We start from the raw sequence: 6849 nt of genomic DNA on the forward strand, positions 1-6849 counted from the left end.
ATTTGTAGACCTTCTCTGCTTCGAGTATTTTCCCTGCCCCCAATAGACTGGATGTAATCACATGGAGCCTGTGGTGTGGTGGGAGGAACTTGCTGAAGGGTGATTCCCACAGGAAGCTGGGAATCAGAGTAGTTAAAGCTGGAGGGAGGAGAAGACGCACTCAGGCAGAAAGCTATGCTCCTGAGTGTTTGGTTGTGGGAAGGCTAAGGGATGATGTGGTTCTCTGCTGTGTTGTAGTGTATTAACTTCTGTGTTGCTATGATGGATTCAGTTTCCTGGTGTTGGGATTTGGTTTTCTGGTGTCTGAATAAATGTTTTGCTTCTGTCTTCTATATGGAAAATCTGTTATATTTTGTGATTGTGCACTATACCGGTATATTCATAGTTGCTGTTGGCACTGTGAATATTGCGTTGGTGCTACAGGGGTAAATGACTAAAAGGGAAATCCACTCCAAACACCAAATGTTTTGAAACATTTTGAGCTATAGCTAGAAATGTTGGAATTAAAATTTGGGCCTAATAAATTTACCTACACATCCTTCACCAACCATCTCTCATTCAACTGTGCCTCCAAGAGAACTTTTAAGTAGTACCTCAGATGATGACTTCCTAATCCCTGGTCCTTCTGTCCAGAAGATCTCTTTCCTTCTACAACTTTCTATTCTTACTTTTCCCTATTGTTATCAACTAAGTCTATTTTCTCCTACTAAATGGAATGTATATGTTGTCTCTTCTTGGAATTTGTGCACTGTAGTAGGTTATTTTCATGTTTCTTTTGATAATATTATTGTCTTCCTCCATGCATGAACATGAGAGAATGAAGTTTCCTGCTTATGCTGTAATGCTCAGGTTTGGGGTTGTTTTTTTTTTTTAAAAGTGGCCTGCCAAAAAGGTTCAAATGGGTTGGTTTAAAGGTATTGGGGGACAATTCCAGATTTTCCAAAAATTACTTCAGAATACTGTGTGACTTTGGGGTGCTAACATGCAAAATTTACGAAGTTCATTAAGAAGGAAAGAAAAGTTGATGCGTCTGTAAGAATTGGGCCATCTCCAGTAGTCCTAATCTATTATCTTGCCACTGGACCCAAATGGCTCTGGAGAAGAATGTGAGGCTGGTGACTTTACACAGTCCTCCCTCACTTAAATCCAAGACATTTGCATGTCATGGCATCACCTTCCTGATGTCATGGTCCTCTTTGAGAACCAAGGACAAAAAGCAACTGTGAGTCATTCTGTATGTATGAGGCTTTACAGACCCAATGAGGTGGGACCCAGTCATCTGAACTTCCAGGGGATTAGTGCCAATGGTATTTGTGTGTTCACTTTAGGTGACTAGGAGAACTTTGAATGGAATATCATTGGAAACCTTCACTCATTTAGAGGAAAAGTAGAGTGCACAGTTGTGAGGAATATTGAACTGAGGAGCCAGTAAACTATCTGGCTTCAGTTACAAAGCTTACCTTGTTAATTGGAGATCAAAAGTCCTATTTTTCCTATAGTGTAGAGATTTGGGGGGGGGGTCTAAACTATGAGCTCAAAGGACATTAAAACATACAAAGGAGGTGGCTAGGTGGCGCAGTGAATAGAGCATTGGCCCTGGAGTCAGGGGGACCTAAGTTCAAATCTGATCTCAGACACTTAATACAAAAAACTAGCCCTGTGACCTTGGGCAAGTCACTTAGCCCCAATTGCCCCTCCAAAAAGCAACAAAACAAAACAAAACAAATCCCACATACAAAGTACCTGCCTTGTGTAAGCCAGCTTTTGAGCATGCCTAGTCAAATCTGGCTTCAGACACTTACTAAGCTGTGTGACCCTGGGCAAGTCACTTAACCCTGTTTGCCTCACTTTCCTCATCTGTTAAATGAGCTGGAGAGGGAAATGGCAAATCACTCCATTATCTTTCCCAAAAAAACCCAAATGGGGTCGTGAAGAGTAAAACACAACTGAGAGTTTGCCTGAGAGCACAAGACATCCCTACCATGTGGGTGGGAGTAGCTTCTGGAATTGGCTGCCTGTATCTTTACAAGGAGCGCCTAACTGTTTCTCCAGGGAACTGAACTAGTGACCAGGGAGGGCCTCTCCTTCCTCTCTCTTACCTGGCTCTGAGAAATAAACCTGGGCTTGTTTCTGTTCAATGTTTGTTCAGTTTCAGGTGCCAGAGATGATCCTCACCAGACCTAGAGTGGGATCCATGGAAACCTCGGAGTCAGGATTGCAGGATGGGGGTGTGCCTGGATTGCACCTGGGCAGGGGTGGGACTTTGGACTTGGACCCAGGACTGTGCTCTATGGGAAGCGAGCTGGGCTAGGAACCTAATCTCCCTTCCCTTCCCAGAAACTGAAGGAGGATGACGCTTCCCACATGTTGTGGGGAGTGGGTTCGTCTATTTGCGATGTGCCTTCTGAAGATATATCCGGCGGGTACATTCCTTTGTAAAAGCTGCACTGTGTATGACACTTACACAATCCGATCAGATCGTCTGTATAGGCATGATTTCCCCATTTTACAGAGAAAGAAATTGGGGCACAAATATGAAATTACTTGTGCCAGCTTCGGAACTGGAACCTTTTGATTTCAAGCCCAGGTTCTTTGCATGAATTGCTCCCCCTATTCTATACTTCCTTCTGCTTATGTGAACAAAGGTGTTTTGAACCAAAGAATGGAGAGCACTGAAATTGTCAGGGAGAATTCACACATCTCTAGAGTATTGAAAGAGAAAAGAGATGAAGGAGGGAACGCTGCTCTTCTTTTCTATGCCTTGCCCTTCATCCCTTTCTCTGATTGTTTATTTTGTCCCAAAGTATCCAGAATGCCTCACTGACAGTTCCATCTGGCTAGGTTATATTTATATGTGGATTCTGTGAATCCACAAAAAAAAAAATGCTAAAGGCATGAAAACCAAGATAATTGTCAATCTTTTATTTCTTTGTAGGAGAGGAAACCAGGTAGGCTATAAATAATCAACATCTTTAGGACGTGGAATGTACCATGCATAGGAAGGGGGGTAAATGAAGGTCATCTCTTTTTTATTTTATTTTTAATTTGTGGAATAAAACAAACATTTCTATAATATAGCACAATTTTTTAAAAAAGTCGATTGCACATGAAATTGCAAATCTACGCACAACTTGCTGTTCCTTTCAAATGCACAACAAAATAATCTTAAAACTTTCATTAGTGTCTTTTACATGGGTGAGAGGGTAGGAGCCCTGGAAAGGTGAGTTGTGGCTTGTTTGGTTTGCGGAGGTTGTTTTGCACATGAAAGCAGATTCTTGGCCTGGCAAACAATTGATCCAGCAGCTTTTAAAAAACGCTATCTGATTTTCAGGTTGGCACCAAACTGTGACTTTCTTGTTCTGTGTGTAACCAGTGGCTCTTTAAAATATAACAGAGAATGTTCGGGTCTAGGGTGGTTTGCATTACTGAATTTAGAATTTGCATATAAAGTGGGACGCAGCATGGGATCGTGGCTAGAGAACTACGCTGGCAGCCAGGAGAACCCATGTTTGAGACCTTCCTTTCATACATAATAGATGTGCAAGAAGCAACCTCTCAGTGATTAAGCTTAGCCCATAGCTAAGACTCGTAGCTGCAGAGAAAGTACTGACCTGAATTGATAGATGGAGTTTTCTGACATGGGAGTTCTGTATATGGGTCTAGTCCCCATCCCTGTCCATATGTAAGACATAAATCTGGGAAACAATGTGAGGAATTTTGTTTCCACAGGATTAAAGTAGTCCTATCTTTGAGTGATAGCAGAATGTGGGGCAGAGGTGGCTGGTTCTAATCAGCGCTTAATCTAATCTAGCAGAACCAGGCTTCTGATGAGGTAGGGGGCTAGAGGCTTGTACCCATGCATGCTTCCTGAGCTATGTGAGGGGACCTTGACAAGGGCAGTTCGGGAGCTTGCACCTGGACAATGGAGAACAAGGCAGGAAATCCAAATGGAAGCAGCACGAAAGGGCTCACATTTGTCCAAGTCCTGGCCCTCTTCATTCAGGAGATGCCCATTCACTAGGAATGTAAAATAACTGTAAAATAAGGGTAATGAAAACCTTCCTGGTTTTCCAATGAATATTGTTTATTCCCAGACTAAGGATGTCTCTCACATAAACAGGCCCCAAATAGAGAGCATCTCATGTATCCAAACTTATAGAGGCCTTTTCTTATCTCCCTGAGATGGTATTATCACCCACAGTGCCACTGATACAGAAATTTCTTGCAGTCTGCAAAAGGTTCCTTTAGACTCGTTTCTAAAATATACAGAGAATTGAGTCAAATTTATAAGAATACAAGTCATTCCCCAATTGATAAATGGTCAAAGGATATGAACAGGCCATTCTCAGAGAAAGAAATTAAAGCTATCTATAAGCACAAGAAGAAATGCTCTAAATCACTATTGATTAGAGAAATGCAAATCAAAACAACTCTGAGGTACCACATCTCACCAGTCAGATTGGCTAAGAGGACAAAACAGGAAAATGACAAATGCTGGAGAGGATGTGGGCAAATTGGAACACTAATGCATTGCTGGTGGAGTTGTGAACTAATCCAGCCTTTCTGGAGAGCAATCTGGAATTATGCCCAAAGGGCTATAAATACTTTCATATCCTTTGACCCAACAATACCACTCCTAGGGTGATATCCCAAAGAGATCATAGAAGTGGGAGGAAGACCCATATGTACAAAAATGTTTATAGCAGCTCTTTTTGTGGTGGCAAAGAATTGGAAATTAAGAGGGTGCCCATCAATTGGGGAATGACTGAACAAGTTGTGGTATATGCATGTTATGGAATACTTTTGTGCTATAAGAAACGAGGAGCAGACGGTCTTCATATTTACCTGGAGAGGCTTAAAAGAACTGATGCTGAGTGAGAAGAGTGGAGCCAGGAGAAATTTGTACACAATTACAGACACAACCTATGTGTGATGACCAGCTTTGATAGACTGGACTCTTCTCAGCAATGCAGTGATATAAGTCAATCCCAAAAGACTCATGATGGAGAGAAATATGTGCATCCAGAGAAAGAACTAGAAAGAACTGAGTTTATATCCAGGTGGAAGCAAAATACCTGATCTTTTTTCTTCTCTTGTTTGGTTTTATGCCCTCTTTACCATTTTCCATTCCAACTGGTGCAATCCGTCCTTATAACCTGACTAATGTATGATGTGAAAGTATTTACAGATCCTATACTTGACTATAAGCCGCCATGGGGGGGAGGGAGGGAAGGGGGACAAAATGTGAAACTCAAGGAATTGTGGAAGTGAATCCTGTAAACTAAAAGGAAACAAACAAATTAATTAAAAAGAAAAGGTTCCTTTAGCCTACAGCTAAGTATGCTCCATTTAATTGTCAGGCTCATAAACTGAAACTTTTATCAAGGTTTTAATGCTTCACTTTCCATGTGAAGTAGTTCCTCCTTTCCTCTAAGTCTTTTTCTGATGCCTCATTGTAGGATGGAGATAACACCAATGTTCTTAAAGATCACGTCAGTGACTGGCAAGGTCTCCAAAGTTCTACCAAGCTGGAAATGCTTCAGGATGGGCCCTACATTGGACTGGATGCTTGTCATTCGAGATCCTACCTAATTAAGCTAGAAGAGCTCATCAGAAGAAGGCTAGCCACAGAATGATAAACTTTTTTGGCCACAGCAACTGATGGAATTGTCTATTGAGGTGTGGAAGGGGCCACAATTTGTGCTATTTGATCATGCTATTACTTATATTTAGGAAATTGTGACTGTTTTGCATATTAAAACCTAGATCATTGGGTAAGAGGAAATCCAGTGAAACAATAGCTTTTTGACCACTATCAATCTGAAGTATGTATGTATAAGTGTCAGATTATACCACATTATACCACAATTAGGGAGGCAGGACAATTGCCCTGAGGAACTAGAGGGTTATATTGTTCAATAGGCTCCATTTGAGATTTTAATGGCAAAAATACTGTAGTGGTTTGCCATTTCCCTTTTCTAGCTGATTTTACAGATAAAGAAACTGAGGCAAACAGACTTGCCCAGGTTACACAGCTAGTGTCTGAAATCAGATTTGAATTCAGGAAGATGAATCTTCCTGATTCCAAGTCCAGCACCCCCTCCACTGTGCTACCTAGTTATACCTACTACCAATCCCTCTAGGAAGGATGTCAGCTTTGGGTTTCCTCTGAGGCTGCCTGCAAGCAGTTGGTAAAAGTAAGGAGAGTCCAAGACTCCATTTGTGACCATGTAAATGTGATAAAAACTAAAGGAGCCCAAAGAGACCTCTATTTAGCAGAACAATGTGACTCTGGGAAGTCTGGTTACCTGGGTGGCTTTCCAGGTGTGTATTTTAATGTAAATTTTATGTGAAACTGGGAAACTTTGTATTGGGCTATGCCTGAGATCATTGGTCAAAGAACACCAAGAGGGAATGATGACTGTCCCGATGCCAATGACAGCTGCATGACCCCTTTTCTCTCCTCTTGAATCTGGAGGTGTTTGTGTACCTTAAATCTGTGCACATTCACAGATGGACACGGACTGGCTGGAGCTCCGACTGTTACCCTCAGAGTATCTTGGACCAATCTGATAGGCCTTTGTACCAACTCTGTGCCTTGTTACCCTTTTGGCATGGCTTCTCTATTGTATTTGTCATCATGGGCATCCTATCATGAAACCCCTATAGGCGCAACATAGGAAGAATGGGACCAACTTTAGTCTACATAGTAATTCCTTCTAATGACACTGGCCTCCTTGCTTTTCCTCACAGAAGACAGTCTATCTCCTGACTCCAAGCATTTTTTTTTTATAAAGAAATCGGGGTTAAGTAACTTGCTCAAGGTTACACGGCCAGTTATTTCTGGGT

This window comes from Petaurus breviceps, unplaced genomic scaffold (genome assembly GCF_028583685.1).
Source record: "Petaurus breviceps papuanus isolate PSGF00001 unplaced genomic scaffold, PetGlider_PUasm1.0 189, whole genome shotgun sequence".
Taxonomy (NCBI): Eukaryota; Metazoa; Chordata; class Mammalia; order Diprotodontia; family Petauridae; genus Petaurus; species Petaurus breviceps.